This window comes from Leucoraja erinacea, chromosome 16, assembly GCF_028641065.1.
Source record: "Leucoraja erinacea ecotype New England chromosome 16, Leri_hhj_1, whole genome shotgun sequence".
In the NCBI taxonomy this organism is placed as follows: domain Eukaryota; kingdom Metazoa; phylum Chordata; class Chondrichthyes; order Rajiformes; family Rajidae; genus Leucoraja; species Leucoraja erinaceus.
The window spans coordinates 34,378,912-34,395,428 of NC_073392.1; the positions used below are offsets into that span (position 1 = coordinate 34,378,912).

General features: G+C 45.6%; 1 protein-coding gene across 1 annotated transcript in view; it reads left to right on the forward strand.

The window, feature by feature from the left end:
* Positions 1–4,302: 4,302 nt before the first annotated feature.
* LOC129704786 (proline-rich transmembrane protein 3-like) overlaps positions 4,303–16,517 on the forward strand; it is an 85,441-nt gene continuing 73,226 nt past the window's right edge. The window contains exon 1 of the mRNA XM_055648132.1: positions 4,303–4,549. The gene's annotated coding sequence lies outside the window, so the exon portion shown is untranslated. The remainder of the gene's footprint in view (positions 4,550–16,517) is intronic.

Genomic DNA, 16,517 nt, shown 5'->3' on the forward strand with positions numbered 1-16,517 from the left:
ACCTGTTCAACTCACACTTCCACTCTTTACATGGGCTTCATTCAAAGCTTCCATTCCAAACCAGTCATTAAAAAAAAACTTCAGCCTCTTCCCCTCTCAAATCTCTGTTGCTTTTCTGATCTCCAAGGTCCAACGGTTTTTCCTGCAATCCCGCTGGGGTTACTCAGTCAACATCACCAACAAGATCCTAGTCAAAGCATAAAGTGCTGAGGTAAATCAACAGCTCAAGAGTAGCGGTAGAGTTACTGCCTTACAGCGCCAGAGACCAGGGTTAGATCCTGACTACAGATACTGTCTGTATGGAATTTGTACGTTCTCCCTGTGACCCACGTGGGTTTTCTCCAGGTACTCTGGTTTCCTCCCAGACTCCAAAGACGTACGGGTTTGTAGGCTAATTGGCTTGGTTAAATTGTCTCTAGTGTGTGTAGGATAGTATAAGCAACTTGTTAGGTGACTGCAGGAGACTATGCAGTCACCACATGGTCGCCACATGTTCGCGGGTGGTTGCCGGGGAGTTGTCGTCATGGTCGTGAGGAGTTCCGGCATTCTGGGAACTAGTCGCGGCCTCATTATGACTAGAGTGAAGCCGCCATGAAGAGTAGTGAGATTTCTCGTGCCGTAAGTGGGTCACCAGGAGGTCAAAGGTTCTCGTAGGTCATAGCCAGTGCTAGCCGGTGAATTTCATTGGCTCACTGGGGGGAAAAAAGGTAAGCAGTAGTTTTCAGAATCAAGGATAACCGACCGGTAATGTTAATGTCTGCCGAGCTTCACAGCCGTGTATCTCTGGCTTCTTAAAAGTTGTCTCCACTCCTTCTCCCCCCTTCTCCCCATCCTTTCCCCCCTTCCCCCCCTCCCCTCCCTCTTTTTAAAAGACTTACTGTGCACTGTGCTTTAGCTATCTTAATTACAGCGCCAACCTTCCTGTTCATCGCGGTGTGTGTCTGTATCACCTTGGCTTTGCACTGTGTGAATTTCACTCAGACAGCACTTCCCCCCGCTTGCCTGTCCCCCGCCTGCATAATGGGCTGGTGAAGCAAGCGATGTGTGTGTGTGTGTGTGTTCCACTCTGACAGTCGCTGTTCCAGTTGTCGGTTTTCAGGCGACTGCCGGCAACTTGACAGTGGCCGGCAGTCGCCTGAAACATCGCCTAATTAAACCCCCCCCCCCATCTGTGATAAATGTTTATCTCAAGAAGCAACTATAGCACACTCCTTCATCTCCTGCATAAAACTCCATAAATTTTGGAAAGAAATCTTTGAAATCTTCACAAAACTATTTAAAATAAAATTGGACCCTAACACAGAATTGATTATTTTCAGAACAATGGAAGCCGGCTCTGAGCTAAAACTTCATTTCAAAATTGTTTCCTTAACTATGGCTTGATAATGGCAAAAAAAACTTATACTCAAATTTTGGAAAAATGCACCCGCCCCAACGCTTAAAATGTGGATCATGTCTGAAATGTTACATCTCGACGATGTGAGATTCGTCCTAGCAGAAAAATCAGAACATATGGTCTCCTTTCATCGATTTATTACTAGTATAATATGGTGCAACATAACTCTGGTAATTAACCGTTTTAGAACTGGGTGAGGGGTGTGGAAAGTTATGAAGTAGGTATATTTCTTTTATGTTTCTGTTTTCTTCTTTTTTTTCTTTTTTTTCCTGTGATTCCTTTCTTGTTTTCTCTTTCTTTTTACATCTTTATGGCTTCTTTCCTCTATCCTTCCACAAACTATCAATTGTTAACTCCTGGGGCTTACACATCACTTACACCTTTCATTTCTCTCTATTTCTTGCTTCTGTTATTTCTCTATTGTTAAATTTAAAACAAGAAGTTGTACACAAAATGTATCACATTATATGCCACGGTTTATACGACTGTACATTGCTTCTAATAAAAATATTTAAAAAAATAATTTAAAAAACTAAAACTAAAAAAACCTGACAAATAAATGACAATAATAGTACAAAAATAACATTGAGTCTATATTGTTTGGAGCCTATTTGGAAGTTGTAGTGTTTACTAACCTGATAGCTGTAGGGAAGAAACTGCTCCTGAACCTGGACCTTACAATTTTTATGCCCCTATACCTTCTTCCCAATGGCAGGAGTGAATTGTACTGTGGCCTGGGTGGTGTTGGATTCTGATGATGCTAGCTGCTTTTTTGAGGCCTCCTGTCGATCCCTTCGATGGTGGGGAGGTCTGCATCCATGATGGACTGGGTAGTGTTAACCACATTTGCAAGCTTCTCCAATCTTGGGCGTCAGAGTTGCTGAACCAGGCCGTGATGCAACCAGTCAAATGAGAGCATGGCCAGGGTGGTGTGGGTCTCCGATGATGTTGGCTGCCTTTTCAAGGAACCATCTGTGGAGGGAATGGATCGGTGAGGTTTTGGGTTTCAGTGTGAAGAAGGGACTGACTTGAAATGTTGCCGAAGAAAGATCAAGCCCCGAGCAAAAGCTGTTCCCACCACCTTGCCCCGTAACTGCAGGAGATGCAACGCCTGACCCTTTGATGTTACCTTTTCATCATCTGGAGACCCAAGTCATCCCAGATGCTGCTTGACCTGTGGTAGCAATGCAACGTTCAGTATCTCACAGCTCCACCATGTTTATTTTTCTCTCAGTCTCCATTCACATCTCACTATTTATTCCTCCTCCAGAGCCATCCTTTACCATTAGCAAACTGAGTTAGTTTAGTTTAGTTTCTCGTCACGGGCACCAGGGTACAGTGAAAAGCTATTTTGGTGTGTGCTACCCAGTCAGTCTAAAGACTATAGGTGATTACAATCAAGCTGTCTGCAGTGTACAGATACAGGATAAAGGGAATAATGTTTAATGCAAGATTAAGTCCACTAATATATAGTCCAAGAGTCCCCAATGAGGAAAATGTAACTCAGGACCGCTGTCCACTTGGTTGTTGCCTGATAACATCTGGGAAGAAACTGTCACAGAATCTGGACGTGTGCGTTTTTACACGTCTGTACCTCTTGCCTGATGGGAGAGGGGAGAAGTGGGAATGACGGGGGTGAGACTATTCCTTGATTATGATGGTGGCCTTGCCAAGTTAGCGAGAAATGTAAATGGAGTCAATGGAAGAGAAGTTTAGTTTAGTTTTGGAGATACAGCGTGGAAATGGAGCCTTCGACCCACCGGAAACGTGCCGATTAGCGATCCCTGCATATCCTACACATGCTAAGGACAATGTTTACATTTACCAAGCCAATTTACCTCCATACCTTTACGTTTTTGGAGTGTGGGAGGATGCCGAAGATATCGGAGAGAACCCATGCAGGGAGAATGGGGATAATGTACAGCACCCGTAGTCAGGATTGAACCCGGGTCTCTGGCGCTGCAAGGACTTTAAGGCAGCAACTCTACCGCTGCTCCAGCCTGTTGTACTTTGACTGGGTTTCTGTACTGTATTATCTTTGGTGGCTTTAGAGAGGGTGCAGAGGAGGTTTACCAGAATGTTGCTGGGGTTAGAGGGTATTAGCTACAGGGAAAGGTTGGATAGATTAGTTTAGAAAGAACTGCAGATGCTGGAAAAATCGAAGGTCGACAAAAATGCTGGAGAAACTCAGCGGGTGAGGCAGCATCTATGGAGCGAAGGAATAGGTGACGTTTCGGGTTGACACCCTTCTTCAGATAGATTTGAATTGTTTTCTCTGCAATGCTGGAGGTTGCAGGGAGCCCTGACATCTATATGCAGGGAATATGGGGATATGGGTAGGAAGGAACTGCAGATGCTGGTTTACACCGAAGACAGACATAAATGCTGGAGTAAATCAGCGGATCCATGGAGGAAAGGAATATGTGACGTTTGGGGTCGAGACCCTCTTCAGACTGAGAGTAAGGGGAGAGGGAAATTAGAGACACGAAAAGGTACAGAACAAACCAGAGCCAGCACCGATGACCAAGGAGATATGTGCAGTTAGATCAGTGATGGTCTTGGCATCGTGTAAGGCATAGACAACATTGTGGGCCGAAGGGCCTGTTCTTGTACTGTTCTGTGTTATATGTAAAGGCAAATTAAAAATATATATATTCCGAGAGAAAGGGAGAAAACGAGCGGCTGTTTCTGGGGAGACTGGAGTCACAAGCTGGAGTCGGTTTCAAGTCTTTTAAAGTGTCGACTCGCAGGTCGGGCTGTGAGCAAATTAATTCCTTGCTCCAAAACCCATGACATCCACTGTGAGCCAGGCTTTAGCGAGCGCCGCCCAACGCATGAAGCCCTTGCCCATATGCAAACACGTTACACCACATCAGGCTGCCTGGGCTGGCGGGAGGGAGGGGAGCTGTCTGTGTTACATGGACTCAGCGGCTCGCTAGTCACAGGACGCAGTCACTTTGATGCAGACAAACATTTCAGCCCCGGAGCTGGTCTTCTGATCACACGCCACAGTTAACACAAAAAACCCGAAATCTGGGTCAAATGTACCTGTTGCGGAAAAGAAGACAGATATAGAAGCGAGCACCCCGCCTCTGGCAGCTTTCTCCGGCTGTGTAAAAGGGGACGAAGCGGCGCCCGTGCCTGCGAGACAAGGTGAGTGTAAGATGATCAAACCTCTCTCCGCTAGGAAAGTATGTAGCAGGAATGGCCCTGAAAACTTCACACAGTTGCTATGGGGCCAAGGCCAGCGGGCAGTGACTCGAGACTCATAGCAGCCAGGTTACAGAGGACAGTAGAAACAAGGAACTGTAGATGCAGGTTTGCACAAAAAGCCACAAGTGCTGGAGTGACTCAGCAGGTCAGGCAGCATCTTTGAAGGAGACGGATGGGTGACATTTCAGGTCGAGCCCCTTCATCAGTTTGCGTGAGAGATGTTTCCCTGACCCGTTGAATTACTCCAGCGCTTTTGTGTCCACCTAACCCAGCACCTGCAGTTCCCTGTTTCCACATTAGGGGTAGGTGGCGTTTCACCGGTGTCACCTTGTCCATGTTCTCCAGCGACGCTGCCCGACTCGCTGAGTTACTCCAGCACGTTGTGTGTGCAAAAAGTGGCGAGCACTGCCCAGTCCATCACGGGTACAGACCTCCCCACCATTCAAGAAGGGATTTACAGGAATCGCTGCCTCAAAAAGGCAGCCAGCATCACTAGAGACCCACACCACCCCGGCAACACTCTCAATTCACCACTGCCATCGGGAAGAAGGAATAGGAGCCTGCAAACTGGAACGTCCCGGTTCAGGAACAGCTTCTTCCCTACAGCCAGCAAGCTTGCTGTTAAACACCACAACCTCCAAATAAGCTCTGAACTACATAGACTTGGGGGCATTGGTTTTGTCTTTTTGCACTTGTATACTTTCTTTGTTTTTATGTGTATGGAGATGTGTGTGTGTGTGTGTGTGTGTGTGTGTGAGAGAGTGTGTGACACCACATGTGAATGGCTATTTAGGAGGTGGCTATTTAGAGTGACTATGAAGCTAAGGATATGTGAGTGTGGTGAGCAATCCGTAAAGATCTGAAACACTGCTTATGCAACGAAGGGTGGATGGTGGTGGAGAAGTGGAATTTGCTGTGCAACTGATAGTCGCCGAGTGACAATGACTATACACAGGCGAACAGGTGATAATGCCTGAAGTGTGAGATGGTGCCGGGGGGACCAAGAGATGCCACCATTGTTGGCTGAGTGAAAATATGTGATGGCGTTAAGTTATAGCGGACAAAGAGATGGTCGTTATGTGTCAGTGTGTGAACACACACAGCAATGGGTGATAGCAGATGATAATTTAGCCTGGGGGGGGGGGTAAGTAGTAACATCATTACACCGTGAGAAAAATGTTATAATCAGCGATTAAACAACCAAAGAATAGGAAGGAACTGCAGATGCTGGTTTAAACCGAAGGTAGACACAATATGCTGGAGTAACTCAGCGGGACAGGCAGCATCTCTGGAGAGAAGGAATGGGTGACGACTTCACTCCAGAGATGTTGCCTGTCCCACTGAGTTACTCCAGCATTCTGTGTCTCTTAAACAACCAACGTTCTTCTTAAGATGGACATAAAGTGCTGGTGTAACTCAGCAGTCAAAACCAGCATCTGCAGATTACGCTGAATATTCAGTAAAAATAATCTATTTTTAATTCTAACTAGGTAATTGTATCTATAATTAAGGGGTTGGACAGGCTAGATGCAGGAAGATTATTCCCGATGTTGGGGAAGTCCAGAACTAGGGGGTCACAGTTTAAGGATAAAAGGGAAGTCTTTTAGGACCGAGATGAGAAAATCTTTTTTTTACACAGAGAGTGGTGAATCTCTGGAATTCTCTGCCACAGAAGGTAGTTGAGGCCAGTTCATTGGCTATATTTAAGAGGGAGTTAGATGTGGCACTTGTGGCTAAAGGGATCAGGGGGTATGGAGAGAAGGCAGGGATGGGATACTGAGTTGGATGATCAGCCATGATCATATCGAATGGCGGTGCAGGCTCGAAGGGCCAAATGGCCTACTCGTGCACCTATTTTCTATGTTTCTATGTAATTACAAGTATAAACAAGCTCACCAGAACAAGTAGAAACAAGAAACTGCAGATGCTGGTTTACACAAAAGTTCATGTTCATAAGTGATAGGAGCAGAAATAGGCCATTCGGCCCATCAAGTCCACTCCGCCATTCAATCATGGCTGATCTATCTTTCCCTCTTAACACAATTCTCCTGCCTTCTCCCCGTAACTCCTGACACGAAGGACACAATGGGCAAGAGTGAGAAGGGTCCAGACCTGTAACGCCACCTGAGATGCTGCCTGACCCGCTGAGTTACTCCAGCACTCTGTATCCTTTTGCAGGAGTAACTCAGCAGGTCAGGCAGCAGCATCTCCAGAGAACAAAGATAAGTGCTATCTATAGGTGATAGATAGGTGTGTCATGTCATGAACCCTTCTGCAGACCCATATGAAGTTTGAAGAAGGGTCCTGACCCAAAGACGTCACCTATCCATGTTCTTCAGAAGTGCTGCCTGAACCTGCTGAATTATTCCAGTCTGTTTTTCTCACCAGAATAAAGCATTGTAATGCACCACAGTAGCATAATGGTGTGGCAGGCAAAAGCAGTGATGTGGTATGATCTGTTATCCAACTGCGCTGGATAACAAGGTCTCCCACTGTCATCATATGCATACACATGCTGTAAAAATTTTACATGGCTTACTTGTCTTAGAAAAAGTTAACTCTTTGAGTTAGCAGCACAATCTGACCATCACAAGATTATCACTTCTAAAATGTGCGTAATATTGAACAAAGCACAGCAATCAGTTCATTCCATGGATGTCTTGCCCCTCATGTTCTCACGTTGAACCATCTCCATTCACTCCCCTCCTTCTTCCTGAATCCTTTCCTTCACCTTCCTCCCCTGTCATTCACAAAGTGCTTTAGACATTTCCCTGTCGTGAATGAGTTATATTAGTGCATATTGACCTCAGTCTGAGCATTCCAAAAAAGCTGATAAGCCCTGGAACATTATACATCATGGTGGGGTTTAATGCTATAAATAATCTTGCCATGATTATATTTTAGCGGAGGTTTTACTGCATATTTTTATTAACATTCTTTCTGAACAATTTTTAATAATGAATCTCTTTAAGAGATTTTTGGTGATTATTGGCTTTGCCCTGGGCCTCTGGAGGGTTATTGAAGGGTCATCCCAGATTCATTTATCAACTCGCACGTAACGTAAGGACATAGGGGAGATACAAGGAAATGCAGATGCTGCTTCACCAAAATGGCACAAACTGCTGGACGCAGCAGGTCGGGCAGCATCTCTGACGAAAATGCACATGTGATGTATCAGATCGGGACCCTACTTCAGACTGATTGTGGGGGTGGAGGAAGAAAACTGGAAGAGAAGAGGGACAGGACAAGCTTGTGTGTGTGTGTGTGTAGTTATTTGTGCACATGTGTGTGAGACTATATTTTGAAAAATTTGTTTGCAGGTTGTGGCACCAATGGGCCAAAACGTTGCCTATTTCCTTCGCTCCATAGATGCTGCTGCACCCGCTGAGTTTCTCCAGCATTTTTGTGTACCTTCGATTTTCCAGCATCTGCAGTTCCTTCTTAAACACAGTAGGACAGTATTTATTGCCCATCCCACATTCAGACTATAGAGAATCGGCGTGGAAACAGGCCCTTTGGCCCACCAAATCCGCACCGACCATTGGTCACCCCGTACACTAGCACTACACACTAGGGACAATGTATAATTTACCAAAACCAATTAACCTACAAACCTGTACATCTTTAGAGTGTGGGAGGAAACCAGAGCACCCGGAGAAAACCCACGCGGTCACGGGGAGGACGTACAAAATCTGTAAGGATCGAACCCAGGTCACTGGCGCAGTAAGGCAGCAACTCTACCGCAGTGACCCCTTGCCACCCTAACTGCTTTAGCATGTGCTCCTAATTAGATTGAGCTGACAACGGAGAGGTCAGAACTTGGTACACTGATTACACTTGCTAGGATTTTGACTCGACTGGATGTGGAACGTGTGTGGTGGTCACAGTGGGGTGTGAGAGGGCTGTGCGAGAGATGGTGGGGGCAGTCACAGGCACATTTCCCACTCCAGCGTTTGTGGAAAGCTAAACAGAGTTAACATTTCAGGTCAGTGGCCTTTCATCAAGAACAATTCTCCCAAGCACAAATAATCCCCAGCTTGCTGAAATCTTCCAGCAATCCCGTACACTAGCATTATCCGACAAATCCCCCAATCCTTCCAATGTTCTTTTACTTTGTTCAATTGATTTGTCACCTCTTACTGCCCAGCATTGATATAACTCGTGACACATGTAAAGGGCGGGTGCTCATCAGTACAGACAGTATAATTGATACGTCTGAAATTGGAATGATGTGATTACGCCTTTATTAGTGTGTACGCATTATATTCAAGTGAATCAGTCTTAGGATCCAGTGTCAAGGTTTTCTGATGCTGAGATTTCCCTCTCATGGAGTGTGAGTTTGCACTCCTAACCCCCTTGCCAAGTGAAGCCTCCATTCCCTACCTGAGCCAGTGACGGGTATCTGTCAGAATTACAATTTATCTTTTTGTTTTGCGTAAGGCATTGTTTAATTTAGTTTAAAGATACAGTGCGGAAACAGGCCCTTCAGCCCATCGAGTCCACACGAACCAGTGAACCCCATATACTAGCGCTATCCTACACACACTCGGGACAATTTACAATTATGTTTAACCAAAAAAAGCCAATTGCCTATAAGCTTGCACATTTTTGTTGTAAGGCAGCAACTCTACCGCTGCACCACCGTGCCGGGGGGGGGGGGGGGGGGGGGGGGGGGTATGGTGAGAACATAAGGGTTATGTCAAGCAGCTAATTAGGCAACATAAATTGGAACCTGTCATCAATATACTAGTATGGAACTGAAACATCTGTTCAGAATGTGTTAACTGGCAAACATTTGTGTATGAAATCATACATTTACATAGCGCTGAAGATTGAAGTAAATAAATTGAAGAGATTATCAAAGCTGTTCAATTATCCACAACCCCACGAACATGTTGCTGCAGTTTGCTTAATGTACGGGGGAGTCAAACTGAGGCCAGAGAGGAGACGGGATAATGGGAAGAGGGATGAGAGTCAAATGGAGGGGAGAAGGAGGAGGAGGTGAGAAGCAAAGCGTTTAGCTTACTTTAGTTTAGTTTAGCTTAGTTTAGAGATACAGAATTTAGTTTCGGGATTTAGCATGGTAACAGGCCCTTCGGCCCAACGAGTCCATGCAGACCTTCGATCACCCATTCACACTAGTTCTACGTTTAGTTTAGTTCAGTTTATTATTGTCACATGGACCGAGGTACAGTGGAAAGACTTTTGTTGCATGCTATCTAGACAGTGAAAAGACTATACATGATTACAATCAAACTGTCCCCAGTGTACGGATAAAGGATAAATGGTATGACATTTAGTGCAGGATAAAATCCAATTAAACAAAGGTTTCCAATCAGGTTAATGGTAGGTCAGGACCACACTCTAGCTGGTGAGAGGATGGTTCAGTTGCCTGATAGCAGCTGGTAAACCTGAATCTAGAAGTATCAATTTTCAAACTACGGTACCTCTCGCCTGTGAGAGAGAGAAGAGGTAGTGACCAGGGGGAGACTGGGTTTTGGTTGTGCCGGTGGCCTTGCCGAGATGTAGACGGAGTCAATGGAAGGGAGGTTGGTTTGCGTGCTTGTCTGGACTACAGATGTCAAATAAAAAGATGGGGGGAGCGAGGAGAAGGTGAGATGGGAAAAGGGAAGAGTGAGTCAGAGAAAGGGGAGAGAGGAGGAGGTGGGAGGGAAGAGAAAGACAAATGGAAGATAGTGAGGAGCAGAGAGAAAAGGGATGAGTGAAGAGACGAGAGCAGAGTGCAGAGGAAAGGAGAGAAGATGATAAAATGCAAGGCACAGTGGTACAGTGGGGCGGCACAGTGGTGCAGTGGTAGACCTGCTGCCTAACAGCGCTAGGGACCCTGGTTCGATCCTGACTACGAGTGCTGTCTGTGCGGAGTTTGTACGTTCTCCCTGTGACTGCGTGGGTTTTCACCGAGTGCTCCACTTTCCTTGCACACTCCAAAGACGTGCAGGTTTGTAGGTTAATTGGCTTCAGTTTATATGTCCCTAATGTGCGGGATGTGAAAGTGGGATAACACAGGACTAGTGTATGGGTGATTGGTGGTCGGTGTGGGCCGAAGGGCCTGTTTCCATGCTGTAATTCTAAACTAAGCTATAAAAAGGATGAGACAAAGGGGAGTGAAAGGCGGGGGAGGAGATTTTTTGATGCCTTTACACTGGAAGCAATCCAGCTGACACGTTCTGTCTTGTAAATCTGATGACAAGAATAAAGGAAGCTTATGTGTTTGCATCAGGAAAGTAGATATGCATCCGTCTGTCTGTTGAAGAGATATCTCCTTTCTTATTCTGTGGCCCTCTTCATGGATATTTGTTTCCAAGCGCACAGTGAGGGTCTGTGTGTATGCAAGGGTGCATGACTCATGGCATGTTTTAGGGGAGACCTTTTTCAGTGGATCCACAGGCCGGGAGTATCCCAGCGAGTGGGGCCCATCCCTCCAGCAGGCCTGGCCCGGCTCGGCTCAACTCAACTCCGAGCCACCAGCATCGACGGGACTGGCGAGCAACTGCTGACAGCGAGGGGGGCTGTCGGAGAGCGAGGGGGGCCGTTGGAGAGTAAGGAGAGCCCTCGGAGAGTGGGGGGGGGCCGCCGCCTGGTGGGGGGGCCGTCGAGAACGAAGGGGGATGGCGTGGGGGGGGCAAGAACGAGGGGGGACCTGGCGGAGCGGGGGGGGGGGGGGGGGGGAGGTGAAGGAGGGGGCCGATGCCCAGTGTGGCAGCATGCAGTAGATAGGGCACTTTGGTGACACTTGTGTACCAAATGTGGTGAGGTCTTGTATAGCCAAGATGAGGTCTACTATAAGATTTTACTGGGTTGTATACAAAACAACATTTCACTGTACCATGGGACATGTGACAATAAACTATCATGGAATTGTTGCAAGAATCAATGAATCATTGAGAAAATCCTTGAATCATTTTGTTCTCTCCTCTTGGCAATTGCTTGCTGCCTTGGAGCTTAGACCCCCATCAACTCACCCTCTCCCTCTCTCTTGCTCTCTGACCTATCCAGTTTATATGCCTTTGCAATGTCTGTGTGCCTTTCTTTACCTTGCCACTCTATCAGCAGCAAGACCAGCAAACATGTCCATGATACACCGGCCCCATTCATGCAGGTTACGTAAGGACTGAATGTGACTCACCACAGCCTTTACACGGACATTCAGGGATGGGCAAAAAATGGAAACTATGCCACTGATACCCAAATCCCCAAAACTAATAAATTAAAAAAGATAGCTTCTGGGTTTTAGGAAATCATGCATAACTGCCTGTGTTAATTGCACAGGTCAATAATGGATGTGCTTAGTACTCTGGTTACATTGAATTCAATGGGATTTCTATACTGGGGAGTCACACACATGCCAGACTGGGTGGGATAATGTACTTCCTACCCTAAAGGGCAACAGTAAACTGGATTGGTTTCGACATCAACTTGCGAGTTGTGTGATCATCGTAATTGATACTAGCTGTTAAATTCCAACTTTATTTAACTAACCATATTTAAACCCCACCGTTCCTGTGGTAGTATTAAAACTTATTTTAGTTTAGTTCAGAGATACAGCGTGGAAACAGGCCCTTCGGCCCATCGAGTCCACGTCAACCAACGATCACCCGCACACTAGTTCCACCTTGTCCCACTTTCACACTTGGGGCAATTTACAGAAGCCAATTAAACTACAAACCTGCATGTTTTTGGAATGTGGGAGGAAATAGACAATAAACAATAGGTGCAGAAGTAGGCCATTTGGCCCTTCGAGATCAGTACTGCCATTCAATGTGATCATGGCTGATCATCCATGATCAGTACCTCGTTCCTGCCTTCTCCCCATATCCCCTGACTCCGCTATTTTTAAGAGCCTTATCTAGCTCTCTCTTGAAAATATCCAGAGAACCGGCCTCCACCGCCCTCTGAGGCAGAGAATTTCACAGGCTCACAACTCTGTGTGAAATAGTGTTTCCTCGTCTCTGTTCTAAATGGCTTGCCCCTTATTCTTAAACTGTGGCCCCTGGAGCCAGAACTCCACTGGAGCACCCAGAGAGAACCCATGTGGTCACAGGGAGAATGTATCCTATTAAAAACCTCCCTCACTTCTATCCACCAATTGCTTGCCACACTTTGTCCTGCCCCTCCTCTCTTCCAGCTTTCTTCACCCCTACCCCCCTCCCCCTTACAATCAATCTTCAGAAGGGTCCTGACCCAAAACATCACCTATCCATGTTCTTCAGAAATGCTGCCTGACCCGCTGAGTTTTGTTCAGTGACTTTAGACATACAGCATGGAAACAGGGCCTTTAGTCTTCCAAGTCCACGCCAACCAGCAATCACCCACAAACACTAGCATTATCCTACACACATCACCCGCAGACACTAGCACTATCCTACACACTTGGGACAATTTACAATTTTTACCAAAGCCAATTAACTTAAAAACCCTTCCGTCTTTGGAGTGTGGGAGGAAACCGGAGCACCCGGAGGAAACCTACATGGTCACAGGGAGAATGTACAAACTCTGTACAGATAGCACTCGGAGTCAGGATCGAACCCTGGGTCTCTGCCGCTGTAAGGCAGCAACTCTACCGCTGGGTCACCGTGCCGCTCCAGTTACTCCAGCACTTTGTGTGCCTTCCTTGTATGTGGACGTTTTAATCGTGAGGTGACTAATGGTAGGCCTGCGTGTTTGTATGTTTAAATTCCCTGATCGAAACTGGTTTTCGCTGCAGTGACAAGATTAAAAAAGCACAACAAGCACGGTTCATTTACTTTCCAAGTGGCTGCTTTTGAAATAAATCCAGTTGCCGCCTATTCTGTCAGGGAGATAAGCTTGCGAGGCAGAGACATGCCAGGACATTGCTGTGTGTTGTACCCGTTACACATGACTGCCGCTGCAGCGGGAGTTGGCCTCTCATCTTAATCTGGTTAACCAGCGGGTTGACATCACAGTGCGTGCTGAAGCCGATTGTTTTTAAGTCACGGTCAATCAAGGATAGCAACAGTGGAGGGCCGAGGGATGCGTGTCGCCGTGTGGAAATCAAGCTGATAGAATATACCCCATGATGATATCTTGTAACTGCTGATGTTTGGAAGCAATCACATTCTCTCCCCTCCCCAACCTGAATGTAGATTCCTGTTTGCAGTTGATTTTAAATTCAAGAGACAAGACTTCTTGTCATGTGTCCTGTAACAGAACAATATGGCAAGAGGTGTTTGAGTTTAGGAGCAAGGAGGCCCTACTGCAGTTGTACAGGGCCCTGGTGAGACCGCACCTGGAGTATTGTGTGCGATTTTGGTCTCCTAATGTGTGGAAGGACATGATTGATATTGAAGGAGTGCAGCGTGGGTTAATTCCCGGGATGGTGGGACTGACGTATGATGAAAGAATGGGTCGACTGGCCTTGTATTCACTGGAATTTAGAAGGATGAGTGGGGATCTTAGAGGAACGTATACACTTCTTAGAGGATTGGACAGGGTAGATGTAGGAAAAATTTTCCCGATGTTGGGGGAGTCCAGAACCAGGGGTCACGGTTTAAGAATAAGGAGTAGGCCATTTTGGACTGAGATGAGTAAAAACGTTTTCACCCTGAGAACTGTGAATCTGTGGAATTCTCTGCCACAGGAGGCAGTGGAGGCCAATTCACTGGATGCTTTCAAGAGGGAACTAGAGCTCTTAGGGCTAACGGAATCAAGCCACATGGTACTGATTCTGGATGATCAGCCATGATCATATTGAATGGCGGTGCTGGCTGGAAGGGCCGAATGGCCTACTCCTGCACATATTTTCTATGTTTCTAATGAAATTCGTACTTGCAACAACAGATATGGTAATGGTTATGGTAGTTTATTTGTCGCACATAACGAGGTACAGTGAACTGCATTTGTGTATACGGTTCGGTACAAATATCACTGTACAGAAGCACTTAGACACATATTAGAATAAGCATCTCACACACAGTTCAAGTGTATAGTAGTAGAACACTAATACATTATCCAGAGTCACCAGTTTGTCAACATTTTCAAGTCCCAGTTGTTGTAAGTGCAAGGATCTTGATCTTGACCATGAAGGTCCATTGTCAATGTAAACATAGTACCCTGTAAAACCCATAATATTCACCAAAAAAAGTTCAGTATCTATATGTATATTTTTGTTGTTGTTAATACTTTTATTAAAAAAACAGATAAATAAATAAATAGACAATAAGAGTGCAAAAATAATGCCCCCAAATCTATATATTTTGGAGCCTCTCTGGAAGTTTTAGTGTTTAATAACTTAATAGTTGTAGGGAAGAAGCTGCTCCTGAACCTGGATGTTACAGTTTTCAGCCTCATATACATTTCTGTCTGTAGATGTGTCTCGACCCGAAACGTCGCCTATTCCTTCTCTCCATAGATGCTGAGTATCCCAGCATTTTTGTCTACCTTTGATTTTTCCAGCATCTGCAGTTCTTTCTTAAACATACCTTTTTCCTGATGGCTGGAGTGAAATGGATATTCCTGGATATTTTGAGAATGGAGGAATATTGCCACTCTGGGCTGAAGGGCCTGTTCCTGTGCTGTACCTTCAATGGGGTGAATACAGTCTTTTACCCAGGGTTGGGGAATAAAGAGCTATACTGTTGGATATTCTATGATCTCTTGAGTCAGACTTCACACATATAGAACATGGAACATTACAGCACAGGGACAGGCCCTTTGGCCCACTATGTCTGTACTGCACATGATGTCGTTAATCTATTCTCCTCTGCCTGCATCTGATCCATATCCTTCAATTCCCAGCATATCCATATGCCTTTCCAAAAGCCTCTTAAACATCACCATTGTACCTGCTTTCACTACCATCACTGGCAGCGTGTTCCAGGTACCCACCACTTAAAAAAAAAATCTGTGCTTCAAGTCGGTGACTTTGAAATTATAAAACAAGCACGTTTTAAGTTGCAAAGAAGCAGAAGAGTTTCTCAATGTTTATACATTTATTAGTGTTATTTTTGGTAGTCTTCACAAACTATCCTTATATCAAGCACCCTCCCCACTCATGTGGCTCCCACAGTTAATAGCCTTTCCGATGTTTGAGGGACCGCAAACTAGACTGTGGTTCTCTCCCACAGAGCCTTGGCGTGTGGGTGAGTTGTAGAATCTGGGGTTGGGTGGGCTTTGGGGGCATGGTGTGGGCTGAGAAAGTGGGATTAGTTTAAATAGGTACGTGGCTGGTGCAGTGAGCAGAAGGGGTGTTGGAAGGAACCGCAGATGCTGGTTTAAACTGAAGAGACACAAAGTGTTGGAGTAACTCAGCGGGTTAGACAGCATCTCTGGAGAAAAGGAATAGGTGACGTTTCGACCCGAAACATCACCCATTCCTCATTTCCAGAGTTGCTGTCTGACCCGCAGAGATACTCCAGCTTTTTGAGTCTATCTTCAGTGAACAGTGTCTATCTTCAGGTTGTTTCTGTTCTATATTAACACCATGACTCATAACCTTACAGAGCCAACACAGCCCCTTGCAGAAGCTGGTATTGTGTCAAATCACTTGAGGCCAATGGTTACATTACATCAATTGGAAATGCAGAGGGCTTGGCAAGCCTCTTGCCTGGCCAGAGATCTCTTATCCAAATGTTCATTTTGGTCTGGAACTGAAATATTTTTAGAATTGACATTACAATATGTATCTCTTTCCATTTGTGCGGCCAAATTCTTACTGTGACAACATTAGTGTGTTGGCCAGATCTAAGGTGTTCATTTGCACTTTGCAAAATGATCGTATGTCTGGCTAAAAGTTATAAAATTAATTGATACTTTGGCACGATGGATAACGCAGACACGGTATTCAAATTTAACGATGGTTTTGAGAAGTTTACTGTAACATTTGAGTCGTCCAGGACTACTATAAATATATTTAACCGCCAGTTGTGTT